The sequence below is a fragment of the Callorhinus ursinus genome, unplaced genomic scaffold (assembly GCF_003265705.2).
Source record: "Callorhinus ursinus isolate GAN/ISIS: 27379988/994484 unplaced genomic scaffold, GSC_fseal_2.0 scaffold83, whole genome shotgun sequence".
In the NCBI taxonomy this organism is placed as follows: Eukaryota; Metazoa; Chordata; class Mammalia; order Carnivora; family Otariidae; genus Callorhinus; species Callorhinus ursinus.
The window spans coordinates 3,485,663-3,503,282 of record NW_027397145.1 but is presented as its reverse complement, the minus strand read 5'-3'; the positions used below and the strand labels follow the sequence as shown (position 1 = coordinate 3,503,282).

Sequence of the window (17,620 nt, the reverse complement as noted above, 5' to 3'; positions counted from 1 at the left end):
GGAGCCCCCAGAGGTGGCTAAGCCAGACCATCCGCTGGCCTCCCGCTCTGGCCAAGGGGGGGGGGGGTTCCCCCCCACACTGGCCTGGTTCCAGGAAATCAACAAGTGACAAACAAGGGCCCACTACGTGCTTGGCCAGTACTGCATGACCCAGGCAAAGCACGTGTTCCGTGCATAAAGGCTGGGCACCAAACCTATTTCTTTATTAAAAAATATTCTATATTACAAAAATTTTAGAGAGCATTATAATACTGAAGAGGAAAAACGAAGTAGGAGAGCTCCAACCACCACATTTCAAGATTTGCTCTAAGGCTACAATAATTAAGATAGTGTAATGGTGGTGAGAAAGTCAACAAACACATCAGTGAACAGAAGACTTGAGATGCAGACCCATCCGAACGGAGTCAGCTGACTTTGCGAAAGGATCAAAGGTAGCAGATTCGGTTCAATGGAGAAAGGATAGTCTTTCAGTAAATGGTGCTGGAACAATGAGATGTCCAAATGCCAAAGAATGAATCTATTCAGGGACCTTATACCTTAACACATAATTAAAGTGGATGATATGCCAAAAAGTAAATTGAAAAACCATAAAACTTCTAGAAGAGAGGAGAAAATCTATGTGACCTTGGGTTTGGTAATAAATTTTTAGAAATAATGCCAAAAGCATGACCCATGAAAACAAAGATGAGTTGGACTTCGTTAACATTAAAAACTCCTGCTCTGTGAACAACACTGTCACAAGAACCAAAACATTTGCCTGGGAGAAAATATGTGCAAACACATTATCTGGCAAAGAACAGGTATCCAAAAAGAAATACTCTTAAAACTCAACAACAGGAAAACAAACAGCCCAATTAAAAAAACACACAAAAGATCTTAAGAGATACCTCACTGAGTAAGATGTAAAATAACCATATGAAAAGATTCTCAACCTCAGCTGTCTTTAGGGCAATGCCATTTAAAACGATGGCACACGACCACAAACCTATTAGAATGTCTAAAAGTTAAAAACAGCAACAACAACAACAGACAATACCAGTTGCTAGCAAGGATGCATTACTGCTAGCAGGAATAAAAGATAGTACTCCCACCTAGGAAAACAGTTTGGCAATTTCTTTTAAATCTAAACATCTTGGGGTGCCTGGGTGGCTCAGTCCGTTGAGCGTCCGACTCTTGATTTCGACTCCAGGCATGATCTCAGAGTCTTGAGCTCGAGCCCCGGGCAGGGTTCCATGCTCAGCAGGGAGTCGGTTTGTCCCTCTCCCTCTGCTCCTCCCCCCAGCCCCCGCTCGCTCTCATGCTTTCTCTGAAATAAATAAATAAAATTAAAAAACAAACAAACAAAACAAACATCTTACCATGTGACCCAATGATAGAACTCCTAGGTATCTACCCAATTAATTTGAAATACTACTTATGGCAACACTCAAAAAAGCTACACTGGAATATTTGTATCAGCTCTATTCATCATTGCAAAAACTGGAAGCGGTGAAGTTGTCCTTCTTAGGTGCACGGATAAAGAAATGGCGAAATTTCCACATAACGGAATACTATTCGGTGATAAAAAGGAATGATTATCAAGCCGCTAAAATATGTTTGAATCTTACATGAACACTGCTAAGTGAAAAATGCTCGCAAGAAAGGCTACATAATGTACGGTTCCATTGACTGGACATTCTACAAACAGCAAAACCATAGAGACAGTAAAGAGATCAGTGGTTTCCAGGGATGTGAGGTAGGGAAGTGGGGACGGTTGAGAAGTGAAGCACAAGAAATGTGTTCAGAGTGGTGAGCCTATTCTTCACGATATGTAAGGGCGGATACATGACACTATAAATCTGTCATGACCCACAGAACACGGCAGCACAGAGAACCTTAATGTATGCAAATGTCTGAACATCATTTCCAAGTCGGGAGATCAGAATGTGAGAAATCAATCTAACTGGATGACAGAGGTGCTGACCTGAGTAGCTTTGGAAATGAGTGGAGACTATACGACTAAAGGCAAAAGAACTATACATAAGCATGGTGCTCTAAATGATAAAAGTCATTTCCTGTAGAGGTAGGGGTTAACAATTCTGATACCGCTCTACAAGCATAATGGAATGGAAGAATTAAGTAAAGGGATGGCAGATGCTGGGAACCAGGCTTCTCACTGTTGGAGTGGAAATTTAAAGACAAACAAGGGAGGAGGCTAGAAAGATCCATGTTCTAATGGATTAGAATTGAAGACAAGAGTATAAGCTCCTATATAGCTTAATATAGATAAGGATGGATTCGAAATAGAATTTACAGGTGTATGTGTGAGTTTATTAGTATACACACATCTATGTCCTTGCTCTGTCATCTGAAAGGGCAGAGAAAAATCATTAGAGTAGTAACAAGCACACCTAGGACCCAAGTACCCAAATCTTGGCTTCTCGTACCTTTCTATGGTAAAAGGAACCAGGGCAACTTGGAGAAGTGGCTGGGATTCTATGGTGGGCATAAAGAATATACGAGATGAGCCTGGGGTACCAGGTAGGGCCGGAAAATAAAGAAGTGCTCAAAAATAAGTAAATAAAATAAACTACAATGAGAGTATACTTCCAATGTCCAAAGCTGAAACACTCTGCACAACAAAATCTTAGGGTTGGACTAATCCAATAGTTATTGAATGGATTATTACCTCAAGTACAAAATAAATACTTATGAGTCCATAAATAAATGGTTGAATGAATTAATCAGGAAGAAGAAACAAATCTCTGGTGTAGAAGAATTCCCAATGATTTATGTAGACACTGCATCCTCAAGCAGATGGAGTATTAACTCCCCACTCCATAAATGTGGGCTGTGCCAAGCGTCTTCCACCCAAAGAGAACAGTATGAGAAGGGAAGAAAAGAGTAGCAGTGGAGAAACCTGACAAACAGCACCTCAGTCAGGTGATCAAGGTTCACGTGAAGAGCATTAAGTCATGTTGATAACATGCACCCTCGATATGATGGGATGGTAGCACTATCTACCTCTATGGTCTTCCTCTCCAAAACCCATAACCCCAGTCTAATCATGAGCAAAACATCAAACAAACCCCAACTGAGGGACATTCTAGACAACTGGCCAGTACACCGCAAAACGGTCAAGGTCATCAAAAGCAAGGAAAGTCTAAGAAAATGTCATAGCCAGGAGGAACCTCAGGAGATGTGATGACTAATGTACTGTAGTATCATGGCTGAAAGTGTGGAACAGCAAAAGGAAATTAGGAAAAACTAAGGAAATCTGAATATGGACTTTAACTGATGATACTGTATCAACATTGGACCATTAATTGTGACAAATGTACCATATCAAAAAAAAAAAAAAAGATGTCAGTAAGGAGCAAATGGGTGCAGGGTGTATGGGAACTCTACTATCTCTGCAGTATTTCTGTAAATCTAAAACTTTTCTAAAATAAAAAGTTTATGTAACAAAACAAGAATATTAAAATAATGACTTCAGAAAATAGAATTTTGTTGGATACCAAATGCTGAAGATAACAGGTGCATAGTGATCTTTCCTATCTTAGTTATTATGAATAATGCCACAACAGACATAGGAATGCATATATCTTTTTGAATTAGTGTCTTAATTTCTTTGGGTAAATACCCAGGAGTGGAATTTGTGGATAATATGGTAGTTCTATTTTTAATTTTTTGAGGACCCTCCATATTGTCTTCCATAGTGGCTACACGAGTTTGCATTTCCACCAAAGTACCCCAGGGTTCTACAGCCTAAGTGTCCACTGATAAATGAGTAAGGAAGATGTGGTATACATACATAAATACACAAGCATGGACGTGCACACGTGCGTGCGCACACACACACACACACACTGGAATATTACAGAGCCACAAAAGGGGTGAAATCTTGCCATTTAGGACAACATGGATGGCCTTAGAGGGTATTATGCTAAGTGAAATCAGTGAGGCGGAGAAAGATAAATACATATGATTTCACTCATACATGGAATCTGAAATGGTCAAATGAATAAATAAACAAAAAGCAGAATGAGACCTATAAATAAAGGGAACAAACAGATGGGGAGTGTGGGGTGGGAGTGGGGAAGGCAAAATGGGCGAATGGGAGTGGGAGATAAAGGCTACTAGTTACGGAATGAGGAAGTCATGGGTATAAGGCACAGCAAAAGGAATATTCTCAGTGGTATTTTAATAGCGTTGTATAGTGACAAAGAGCCACACTGGTCGTGAGCTGAGCAGTATGTATAAACTTGGGGAATCACTACGTTGTACATCTGAAAGAAATGCAACCATGTGTGTCAACTCTACTCAAAAAATTTTTTTAAAGGTGCATAATGATCAAAACCTGAAGAATGACCAAAAATTAATGCACCCAAGGAAGTGAGGAGAGGCCCTTCCACGAGTGATGCATGAGCAGTTCCCCAAACCAATCCCAGAGGGACAAACGGGGCAAAGTCCTTCACAACCCCTGATTCACATTTGTGCCTCAGAAAAATATGAAGTCACCATACTATGGGATTCTTGGTAAAGAAATATTATTTACTCCATTCTGGACGTTCCAGCCAAAGGAGTAAGACACAAGTAAAGGAGTTTAACATACACATACTAAATAGAATGAAGTACTTTATTAAAATCCCAGGCTCAGGAGTTAGATTCAAATTCTGCCTCTGCCATTTGCTACATGCATGACCTTGAGCGATTTCAATGATCAAAGGTCCATTCTCTTACTTTTAAAAGTAGAGAGAACAGTACCACCCAACACAGGAGAGGAGATCTTCTATAGAAGATCCAAAATGATAAAATGAGAAACTATCAGAATCGAGACTTCCTATTTGAAAGAAATAATCATTTTAACAAAAATAGAAAACAGGTTTCATTCACAAAAAGCAGTCACAAACATCAGCTTTCCAGCTACAGATGTAATGAGAAATACAGGAGCCTCTATTAAAGGAAAACTGCAGACCTTTCCCAAGGAAATTTGGATCAAGAGATGTGCCATGTTTCCAGATGGAACAACTTAACTGTAAAGTTATCATTTCGTCTCAAATTACTTTGAAATTCAATCTAAATCTCATCGCCTTCAAGTTTTCAAAATGATTTCTAATATTATCTGGGAGAATAGGCAAGAAGAGCCATAAAATTTTTGAAAAAAAGAGTAACTTGTTACATGAAAAGATGAATGACAGAGTAAAAATCATTACAAAAACTAGCTATTTAAAAAAGAAAACAAACAAACAAAAAGAACCCATAGTTCGATGTCTCAGCATGCACCTCTGAATAAGCTTTAGATGGATTAAAACAGTATTTTTTCACCTCCCGGTCACAATCCATGAGTGGGTTACGAACACAGCTTTCTAAGACATGAAGCGTAATGACAGAGAAGAGGAAATAGTGCCCATTATGCAGAGTAAGAGTGAGCACTGCCCGTTGAAAGCTTCAACCATACTGGCTCACGGTACTGACTATTCCTTCCTGTTCCAATGCCACTGGCCTAATGCATCAAACATGAAAACTTCAAGCCATGAAAGAACAAAACGAAAACACAGGTGAACTTTTTATCTGGCCTCCGAGTTGGGGAGAGATTTCTAAACATACATCAAAGGCAGAAACTCCAAAAGAAAAAGCATGATAGACCTGACTGGGTGAAAACATCAAAACCCAAGTCTATCATAAAACACCATTAAAGGCAAATGACAAATCGGGAGAAAATGTGAAATATATAGGATGTATTCCTACCCTTAATATGTAAAACAATCACCTTGCAAATTACTGCGAAAAAGACTCACACCCTAAAAAGGAAAGCATAGGATATAGCAGGCAATCCGTAAAGAAGAATTACAAATGGCCTCTACTTTTTTATATATATATAAAAAAATAAGAGTTAAATCTGCACTGTAGTCGAAGAGGTAAAAAAAAAAAAAAAATACCAAGCTGTGACAGAGTGAGGTAATTGCGGCCCAAGATCCATTCTTCTGCTTTGCTTTGGTAACAAGAACTTTGATTTTTAGAGGGCTTGTTGCTTTCGAGCTGAGAAGTCTACATTCTTCAGCATCTAGGTAGGGTCACGTGACTAGAGTCAGCTCAAAAGCAGACTGAGCTGGCCACAGAGACGGAAGCAGGATTACATCCGGATTCATAGAGGTCTGCTAGAAGTAAAGTAGCGTGTTCTTTGTTCTTCCCTTTTTCCTGTTGACTGGATTACAGACGAAATGGCTGGAGCTCTAGCAGACATGCTGGCCCATGAGGTTACATGCTAACGTAGCCAAGGGAACAAGATAAAAGGGTCCTTGATGATTTAGATGCTCCACACCAGCCCTGGACATCCTACTACTTGATTTACTTTGTAGGAAAATGAAATAAACCCTCTCTTGCTTAAACCACTGTTATTTGACCACGGGAGTGTCGATTATGTACTACTGAATTCTAACTAAAGAACGTACCTTTTTTCTTTATCCATGCAGTGAAAATATTTTTTAAAATTCATAGTCTCTAAAGTTGGTAAGTACCCTCTGAATAGGTATTCTCATACACTGCTTATGGTATATGTTTTCTGGGAGAAATGTTGCTAGTATTCAACCAAAAAGTTACAAATTGCATATCCTTGTACCTAGAAATTCTACTGCCTGGAATGTATCCTATGAAAAAAATTAAGATATGTGAAAAATTAATACACAATGATGTTCACAAAAGCAGTGTAATAATGAAAAATTAGAGAGAAGCTAAATGTTAATAAGAGAGGACTAGTCATAAAAAATACAGTACATTTATAGAATCAGATACTACACGGTCATTAAAAATCAGGTTTTAAAAGAATAATTGATGATATGGGGATACTATTAAGTATTAAGCTAATAATGAATATTTTAAAGTGGTATGTGATTATACTCCATTTGGGAGACTATGGGTAATTTTATTCTTTGTATTTTTCAGAATTTCTTAAACACAAACATGCACAACTCCTCTAAATGTTTTTAATGTTACTAAAAAAATCTGCATGTGTCTACTGCCTTTGAGCACACAGCTATCTGCTCTGTCTTGGGGGGTTCCTTCTGCTCACCTCCATGGACAGTGTGTTTCTGGTCCAACATGCCTCACTAGTCTGCACCTTAGACAGTAGACTTTGCAAGGGATAAGCAACACCTGACATGTGACCACAGTTCACTTATAGGTCAGAGGTTCCCACTCTAAACCAATCCAATCCCCTACACCCAGTCCTGGGATCTACATGCTTTTGAGACATTTGCAGTATGTCACTGTACTCTGAGTGATGCTCCTGAGGCCATCTCAGGTCTCTCCTTCCCTAGACACCAAAATGGCATTGTCCTTGACTCCCTGGGAGCTCCTGGCCTCACACCAATATTGCCTGTCTTAAAGCAAACGATCTTCAAAAGGAATGTGTTCTATGTTGATTAGAAACTGTGTTTAGCTACAAGTAACAGAAAGCTTGATTAACAGTGGCGTAAGTTCATGGAGCTTTACTCTGTGACATAAGAAGTTGGCAGATAGTGGCGATGATGTCGGTTCAGCAGGGATCCACATTCTTCCCGTGTTTCTGCTCAGTCATCCTCAATAGGTGGACTTTAATTCACAGGCTTTTCGCTTTGCGGTCACAAGATGGTTGCTCGAGCTTCACACACGCCTCTGCAGGGAGGAGGGACAGCAACCAGTTGTGCATGAAAGCCAAAGCCTTCTCAGACACCTCCAGAAGACTTTGTTTGTGTTTCATTGGGTAGCACTGAGTCGAAGGGCCACACCCTCAGCTGAAGAGAGACTGGAAAATTAGGACATAGCTGGACACACGTGTCCTCAAACAAAACCAGAACTGAATCGGTATGGGAATGACAGCTGAAAGTATCTGCTACATGTTGGCAAGACTGATTCTAGAACCCCAAGGTCTTTGGGAAGGCAGTGTGTTACCGAACTGCACAAAGAAGAGATCGAGTTATTCACATACATGGCGGGTATGTGTGTGTGTGTGAGTGCGTGTGTGTGCATTACCTAATCAAAGATGGAAAACTGATATCCACGGAGCACCTATTAGAACCAGTTGCTTTCGTAATTATCTCCAAGAATTCACTTCACTCTCCTAATAACCTCCCCAAATAGCCCTTACTCTCTGCTTTTGCAGATAAGGAAACAGAGATTCAGAGAAATTAAGTAGCTTGCCCAAATCCACACAGCTATTAAGTCCTGGGTCTGTGCTTCAATCCCGCAACTGCCTGACTCCACAGCTCACACTTTCTGTAGCACACAACAATTATGCAACTTGCCTTTCAGCAAATTTTATCATACGTACCTGATCGGCAAATAATGCAACAGAGTAAGTATGAGTGAGTTTGCATCCAAACTTGAAGATACATAGTTCAAGACTCATGGGAGGTCTGATGGAGAGCAACCTTCTATGGAAAACGGAAGACAGTAAGTACGCTAGTGACCATGACTATGACCACTCCCTTACCTGCTGCTCATGGACAAAGAGGCAACAAACCAGGACTCCAAAGGGCCAAGTATTCAGCTAGGGTTATCACAGAAAAAGACTAGGGAAAACAACCCAGAGATTTTAGATGCCAACCTCAGTCAGAAGTGTCAGAGTAAACCAAGAAGGAGGTCTGTCTTTACCACACATAGAATGAACAGGAACTCATAACAGACAGGCAGTAGAAAGGCCCCTGGTCTAACCTGGATATTTATTTAAATACTGCTCTAACTAAAAGTGTAATAGATATGTTATAGACTTATATTTACACTTAGTTGTGTTCATTCATTGAACAGACCCTATACTGGGGATATAATGATAAATAAATCAGTCATAATCCCCACTTTCAAGGAGGTCACAATTTAGTGCATACACACGCCAGTATATCAAAGGTTCCAAAAATGTAACAGTACGCCCATATTTTTAAGTTAACTTCCTTGTCTTCACTATGTGAGATGAAGTCTAGCTCTTCTGACCCCCGAGACTACCTACTGCTACCGCAGTAGGTCAAAAGTCTAACAAAGTACTCAGAAGGCAATAAAAAGCCTTTGGAGTACCAGACTATAAAACCAAATCCATAAAGAGAGAGAAAACATCCTAGCTCTAGACAACTGTCACCTTGGGACATAAGTGAACTCCACATGAAGACACATGAACAACATGTTATTGATGTATTTGATGTTAAGAGTTCTTATCATCCCACTTAGGAGAGAGACAGCAAAGGACCTGGGCACAGAATAGGCATTTAATAAATGGTGGATGGGTCATTGGTGGATGGATGGACAGCTGAATGGACACACAGGTGGCTGGACAGATGGATGGAAAGACAGATGAAGAGATGGATGGATGACGGATGAAGACACATGATCACTACCTCCAAACTCCATCACTGCCCTCAATTTTAGAAAACAAAACAAAACAGAGTAGCCATTGGAGTGGCACCTTAAGCTTTAGATTTTATTTTTAAAAATCTTTAAAGATTTATTTATTTATTTTAGAGAGAGAGAGGACAAGCATGAGCAGGGGGAGGGGCAGAGGGAGAGGAAGACAAGCAGACTCCCCGCTAAGCAGGGAGCCCGACCTGGGGCTCGATCCCAGGATCCTGAGATCATGACCTGAGCCAAAAGCAAGAGTCAGACCCTTAACTGATTGAGCCACCCAGGCACACCTAAATTTTAATTTTAAATAGGCCTGAGAGGACTCCAGAAGCAAGGTATGTGAAGTCCAGATCAGTGTTATTTCAGTTCACCTCTTCTTTCCCAAACAGGCACTTCCTAGGAGATACAGAGATAATTAGTATTTAATCCTCCTACTTCACAACATAGAGATCTGTATGATTCTTGTACTAGAAGCTCTCAATCCTAATGAGAACCAACTTTTGCTAGCTCCAGATAGTCCCTCCTTCGCCTAGAAATGTTCTCTGTGTTCTCATGAGAGCCTGAGTCAACTCTGAACAGAACGTTCTATGCCAAAGGACACTACACTTCTGTCGTCAAGGCAAAAATATTTGCTTCCAGAGACACCTTGGGCTCTTTACCTAAGCCAGGGAGGCAGGACACAGGGAGAGAGAAGACCGCCCTGGGGCTGGTGTGGATGATGCCATCTGTCCCCATTCCAGAGGAGCCAGAGACACACACAGCAGTTAGGTTCCAGCCTGAGGCCAAGCCCCAGAATGACTGACCTAAGAAGGCCACCAACCAGCAGCTGGCGCTCACTGAGCTGGCCTCCTCAGGCTAGGAACCTAATTCACCTATGATACCCAACCTTTTCGAGTATGGGAAAGTGCTTTGAAAACTGCAAGAGTCTATACATTGCATCAATTCATTCATTCCACAATGACTGAAGGCGGCCTAATCTATGCCTTGCACGGGCTGATGCTCTGTGCTGGGCGCAGTGCACAGAGCAGTGAATGGTCTGTAGGGAAAGCTGGGGCGGAAGTGGAGAGGACACACTGCCAGGCGCAGAATCACAGACCCCACAGCAGCCACCCTTTAAGACCTGGGGGCATAGGCGCAGGGGAGGAAGGTTTGGAAGAAGGGCAGATGCCAGGTCCTGGAGCCTGGGGACAGCCAGCGGTATCCCCACCCTGAAGGAACTCAGTCACAGGCTGGGATCCCAACACCAATCAGGCCAAGAGAGCAGGGGGACCTAATGTTGTCCCCCCAAAACTGTCCTGGCACTCTGAACAATCCCTGGGGATTAGCCTGTCTTAGGACAGAGTCTCCTAAATCCTAAAATGCAAAGAGATGTGGGGACAGGAACCCAAACCTTTTCAGCCTCAGTCATGCCTCTCAGGGGAACAGTTCCATAGGATTAACAGCCTCATAAAAAGAAGGGCTTTTTTTTTTTTTTAACTTGGCTTAGAGTAATTTTTTGCAAGTCATTTTGGGGGAATATTTCTTGTCCCTGTGCATTAGTACATGATCAGAATTATGATCAAATCCCATCTGCACTAATTCTCTGGTCTTAGACATCCAACTTCTAAATCGGGTTTCACAACACCAGTGTCCCCTGCCTAGGTGATTTCTGACACCGGGGCTATGCTCACACCCCTTGCTGGGGTGGTACCCTTAAGACTCACTCGATTTCTAGCCTTGCCCACCTCCACATGTGACTTGCTGGAAAGAGCCTTTTAAGAGACTCAAGCATAGACAGAGCATTGCCAGGTCAATGAGACCAAAATAAACCGGGGGTCTCGAGGCTGGCGTAGGAGGCAACAGGCCCGTGTAACTGCCTTCCTAGGGTACCAGGCACTTGGGGAAGAGGGCTGTGCTGGCTTTTTACCCTGATCCGTCGGCACAACAGAAGGATGTGCCCCCGGCACCACCTGCTACTGCATCCCCGGGAAATCTGAAAGCCAGAATTCTCTTTCCTACGACCCCCTGGTCATCCTCATCACCTCTTCCGCCCCAGGATCACGGTGCCTGCGCTTCCCAGAACTTCACCTCCGTGGTTCTGAAGTCCTCTCTCCCTGGAGCACATCGGAGTTCTCTGAAATAACGAGATCCCCCAGCAAAACCCGTGCTGTGTAAGCAGGTCTGCCTTCTCTCTTGCAGCAAAGCTCCTTCTTGTCAAGGAGGGGTCCTTGGGTCTACTGTTCTGGGGTTCAGAGAGGAACACACGCTTTTACCTGCCATGACACCATCATGATTTCCATCTGTCTCTTCCCTCCGTCTCCTCAGACTGAAGAGATCTGCCTGGCTGTTTTGTTTTTGTTTTGTTTTGGCTGCACTCCCAACCAATGTGAATGTGTAGGACCATATATGCAGCCGACTGCTGATTCTGTGCTTTATCTGCCGTCCTTACATCTCCCGCAAGTTAAATCATCAAGGCGACATTCCTACATCCTTCATGTCTAATCACCACTTGTAGTTTTTAAACAGAGAATCAGCATCATCACCAGTAAGGTAATAATGATGATAATGACATAACAGCTGTAGGTTCTGAACTCTATGTTTACAGTTGAAACTGAGCTCACCCCTTCTCACCACACCTGTGAGGGTGGTGCCCCACCTTCCCCGGCTGCCCGCGGGGTGGCAGCCCCTTGCTTTCTTCCGATCATAATTTCAATTTATTTTTTATTGGAATGCTGTCTTTTCTTTTCGAGAGGTAGCAGGGCAATGGAAGAAAAGTCGACTTCGGGACAGATTACAAATGAATTTTTATCTTTAAAGAGCCAGGTCGGAAATGTGGGGCTATCAAGAAGAGCCTGGGATGGGGGGCTGGTAAGCGATGGGCCCATGTCAGCGCTGTGATAAACCGCAGAGAGCCAAGTGTGCTTACAGAGAGGAAGAGAAGAAAATGAGCAGGGACGTTAATTCTCTCACCTTGCACAAAGCCTGTCAGCGCTGGGCTCGCAGGGAAGGAGGGCAGGCTCCGGGAGCAGAAAGCACACGCCACACGGTGAGGGGTACTTGAAAATGCGTGGCTGTATGTCTGCAGGTTTTTTTCCACAGGAAAATGGACGTTCGATTTAGGTTAGGAACACAGTTTGATGTGAGTGTAGGAGAACGAGTTCCAGAAAAGCCTTCAAATCCCTGCTCTGTCATTTATTAGCCGTGTGGCCTTGGGCACGGCACCGCACGCTCTGGATCGCAAATGTTCCCACCAGCAAAAGAGAGAACATTCTTTGGTCAGAGGAAATAAATGTACACGTCACGTGCTTAGCTGGTACACATGGTAAGCACCTTGTCCAGATGACCTCTTGTCCTAATAAATCATTCTGCTGCCGTTTTAAACACTGTAGACTACGGTACATCTATATAAAGGACAACTCTTAGAACCAGGTAGCGTCCTTCAACGCTTGGCAAATACTCGTTGAGAATCCAGACAAAACGGCCTCATGTAACTTCCATTCTAGGTAGGCGAGACGAGACAGTGCAGAAAAGAGGTCAATGTGACATAGAGGAAGGGGATGCACGGGACAGAGGCAAACCAGAAGGGAAGGGGGACAGCAACGGCTAGGGGGGGGGCTCCCAAGAAGGTGACCTTTGTGTAGAGATTTGAAGAGGGGGCTGAAAGAACACGCTGTGTAGGTGTCTGGGAAGACGGGGCAGGCAGAGAGGGCTGGCAGTGTAAACCCCGAGGCAGGAGCTCGGAGGGCTCCCCTGGGGGCACCCCTGGAAGCCCGTTTGCCCCGGGGGCCGAGCAAGCCAAGGATGCAGCAGCGGGAGATGGGTGTAGACACACAGCAGTACGTCTGATCACACTGGGCCTTGCGGGTCACTGAAGGGATGTCCGCTCTTCCTCTTAACCAAGATGGGAAGCCACTGGAGTGTCCTGAACAGGGGATGACACCATTTGACCTACATTGTACAGAGCTGGTTTAATGACTACGTTCAAAAGAGAATGGAGAGGCCCAGCGTTCAATCAGGAAGCTATCAGAATAAAAGAGGAGGGTGTCTTGGGCCACTAGGGGGAGTGGCCGTAGAGGTGGTAAGAAGCGGATATATTTGGAAATCTCGTTGAAAGCAGTCAACGTGATTATGGTGTGTGAGACAAAGAGGAGTTCCTTTTCACTTCAGCAAATCAAAATACAAGGTGGCATTTATTAAGATAGTAAATACTGCAGGAGGAAGGAGCAGTTTGGGGGCGAAGATCAGGAGTCTGATTTTGGATATGAAGTCTGATATGCCCACGGGCATCGAATGGAAACGCTGAGCGGTCATCACATAGTCAAGTCTGGAGCTCAGGAGAGCAGTGTGGGCAGGTTGGCTAGAGGGAAGGAGGAAGGGGGATAGACACACCCCCCTCAAATACACATCTGTGTACTTAGGTGAAAATATATCTATGACATATAAAAGTGGCAGGTACAAAATATTACATAGAATATAATCCTGATTTAGGATGAGTAAAGTTTAACAAGTACAGGAGTATATTTATATTGAAAATAATCGGAAACACACACAACAAAAAGCTAACAGAACTGAAATCTGAGATACTTTTGCCAAATCATTTAGATTTCAAAGAATATGTATTAATTTATAAAGTAAAAAAAAAAATCAGGGCAAGAGAAGAGTGCCATTTAGGCGAACTTCCAAAGCCACTCATTTCTAGCACAGACCCTTCTCTGGACTCCAGTTACTACTGTGGCCACCCTCTGCCTCAGTTTACCCTTCTCTCCCTTTGTATCTTTAGCTCTCTCCCATCAGTTGCTGCCCCATAGGCTTCCAAATGACCAGGAGAACCTCTACTTTGGCTGAGCTGAACTCACAGAAGCGGAAGAACCTGAGTTTAAAACCAAAGTCAGCAGTTATTTCAAGAGCCCTGACTAGTAAGTTTCTCTTCTTTGCGGTTGCCAATTTAAGTTTTTTCCCCCCCTAAGGTCATGACATTTAGAATAGCAAGGCCCTAAAAATTAAATGTTCCTTTACATGTTTAATTTCTGGCTGTAGTGAAGCACAGAATAAGAAGTGGAGGAAGCTGAATGGATATGGGAAGGTGAAGACAAACCGCTTTTAAACTGCAAGTTTGCAAGCCCGAGGCCTTCTCCCTATTACACAACAAGCATTAAAGAAAAATGTTCTTTCCTGGATACAGAGACAAACCTCCATTTTGCTAGAAGCTTCTGCAGCAGGATTCTTGTAGGATTTTTCCACTGAGACATTACAGCTAGGAAGAAGTCTTTAGCCTGTCTCTTTGGCACCACCTCCTGTTCTCGGTTAAACACTTTCCCCCAACTCCACTTGTGATAACTAATGGAATTAGACAACCGTCTGCTGGGCCAGGACTTCTTTCCCCCAGAATCTAGCCCTCGATTGTAATCACCATTTGAGAAGAGAAAATCATTGTAGACTATTTTTCCACTGTTTCAAATAGCTCAGAGGCAGGGAAGCTGTTATTCCCTCTTTAGCACGGCCCTGCCGCATAGACCTGTTATCCCCTTCCCTCCCTGGCCTGAGCCAATCACCGCCCCGCCCCCCGCCCCTACCTCCCAGCCCCTGCCAGGCTGGGAACAGATGACAGCATCACAGCCTTCTCCAGCATTCCAGGTTGTCTGCTGACCCATAGCCCCCTTCTCCAAAAGCTAATCTGTGCCAACAGAAGCAAAGAAGGAGCTGTGCTCAGAGAGAGTGATGTTCTCTCTACTTCCTCCTCAAAAGACAGAGGAGGAGGGAAGCAGGAGAGATTCTGCAGAATGCCTTCAAAATACTGTTGCTTGTGGAGACCACCATGACATTCTCTGCTTGACGGCTGACACTCCAAGATTTGGACAAGTGAGGTGCCCCCCCCCCCGCCCCCAGCTGTACAAAGGCACTAGCCTGGGAGTCCGGAGGCTTGGGCTATGAGAGCTCCATCCCCATCCACTGTCTGACTTCTCTCTCTCTCATTGAGCCATTGGGCTCCTCTGCTGGCAAATGGGACCAGCACAAAGATCCCCGGTGGTCCAACTCTTTTCCTACAGAGGCAATGTAACGTGGTAAAGCATAAAAACAGAGTCACTCTGGGCAGGGTCTGAGGCCCCGTCCCTTATGGGAAACCAGAACCATCTTCAGGAACACGAGGGTCCCCTCAACATGGTATGGAAAAAGAGAAAGCGACATCTTTTCCTGATGTTATATCCTACAGCTGCAAAATTCTCACCTCAGCAATGAGGGAGCCTCAAACCCCTGCTTTGCTTTGGACAGAACAAGGCTGCCAAGCCCAGGTCAGGGGTGGAGGGGGTTGTTTGAGAGAACGGAGGACAGGCAGGAGGGGGCCAGGCTCAGGCTAGAAAGGGGGGAAATGGTGGCTAGTTTAAAACATGTATTCTGATGACTCTAATGGGAAGAAAACTCTATTTTCCTCTTAGATTTTCAACCACTGTGAAGAAATCAAGGAACAAGTGCCTCATATCCTTCACTGAGGATTGAAGAAAAAGCAGCAGAAGTAAGCCCCAAGCTAAAGCATTCATGTCAGGTATAAGAACTGACTTCCTAACTGGGCTGGTTATTGGGGACTGGAAAATACAAAGAGAAACTTGAGGCCAATCTTTTCTGAAAAACTCTTAGAAAAAGCACAGAAATCCAGGCTTAAGATGAGATTTCAGTCTCATCATATATATATATATATATATATATGTGTGTGTGTGTGTATGTGTATGTGTATATATATATATATATATATATATAAAAAACAATCACTTTTCTGTACTCTAGGGGCTGGCATGACAGAGATGAGAGATTTAAAAGGTCATGACATCACTGAGAGGTGTGAGAGGAAATATTCCTAGGTATTCAAGGATGACCCCACCCTCTACGATGTCTTCAGGGACCACATCAAAGGAGAGATACCAGTAAAAAACAAAAAATCAAGAGAACAAATAATCAACCATTTGGCTTTGACTTTCTAGAAATGCTCTTAAAACTTAAAGCTGAGACAAGAGAGTTCTGATTTGCAAGAAGTAGAGATGTTGTAATTCAAAGACCAAAGGCTGGGAGAAGTAGAACCTACCTCTGAGATTCACGAGACAAGGTGCTAGACCCTGCCCTCACATACCTTCGACGCTCACATACCTTCGACACTCACATCCAGTGCTGATCCAAGTTGAGGCTACCAGAAGAACCATTTCGGGAAGGAGAAGAAAAGGTGGAGGCAGGTGAGCCCCTAAGAAAGCTTCTGCTCACCACTGTTCTCCAACCCAACTCTGGGTCCCAGGCAGGGATGAGGTGCTTGTGAAACCACAGACAGGTGAACAGCCCCAGTGACAAAGAAGACCTGTGCTCTCCTACCAAGTGGAAATTCAATTTGGGGCAAGCTTTGTGGAAATTCAATTCGGGGCAAGCTTTGTGGAAATACCCTCTGCATAAAATAGAAATGGCTGCCAACCAAGCAGATCCAAGGACAGAGGGCTTGAGAGAGCAACCTCACCAGTCTTTCTTGATACTAAAAGATTATGGAAGTATATCCCAAGTTTTCCGTGGCCCTGACCTCCCCCTTGCACCCTCTCCTTCCCCCTCACCCCCGCCCCCCCCACCGCTTCTGAGAGCCTCATGCAAAGAACTGTCAAATCAAAGGAAAAGGTCAGCCCTCCCTCCGCTGTGTGCAGATAAAATGTTATTAAGTTCACTGTTGCATTTCATATCATGACCCCGGGGACTTATCACTGCCTTCACTGCCCATAATATATTCTTAAACCCCAGGTGAACATTGATCAAATCTGTATTAAAGAGTTAAGCATTATACCCTGATAGGGGAGTATAGTCTCCTCCATGAGGATGTTGTTGCATATGTAGTAAGTTAACGACAGCCACCTGGTCTTATCAGCACTTAGTTTCCGCTTCCCCCTCATGCCTGTATAAAAACTCCACAGTAAGTCACAGCCCAGAAAGTGGGTCTTAAACCAAGGAGGACAGAGCCTCAGGCAAAGAACTGTACCCAGTTTGATCGATACCTCAAGTAACAGACTCATCACTGCAAGCTTCCAAGGTGATATTTCTTAGACAAGTGCCAGATGATGTGAGACACAGTGTGGAGTTCCAGAGCTCCTTCCCATGCAGAGGCAGAGGACTTCATAAAAGCAAACCACTGACCCAAGAGCCAGTGGAACAAAAAATAATTACAAACGACTAAAAGAACTGATGAAGGAAATATAATTTGCATTACTTGTTTTGGAATACTGTTGTTAGTACTTTTTTATTGTTGTCATTTCTGATGAGTGTATGAAGCCCC

General features: G+C 43.5%; 1 protein-coding gene and 1 long non-coding RNA gene across 3 annotated transcripts in view; one reads left to right on the top strand and one right to left on the bottom strand.

Annotated features, from left to right (window-relative positions):
- Window positions 1–17,620, bottom strand: part of SPOCK1 (SPARC (osteonectin), cwcv and kazal like domains proteoglycan 1) — a 603,296-nt gene that overhangs the window by 95,519 nt on the left and 490,157 nt on the right. The window lies entirely within an intron of this gene.
- Window positions 12,050–16,611, top strand: LOC141371647 (uncharacterized). Its single transcript, XR_012376742.1, has 4 exons — window positions 12,050–12,649; window positions 14,108–14,243; window positions 15,762–15,868; window positions 16,108–16,611. It is a non-coding gene; the product is annotated as an uncharacterized lncRNA (long non-coding RNA).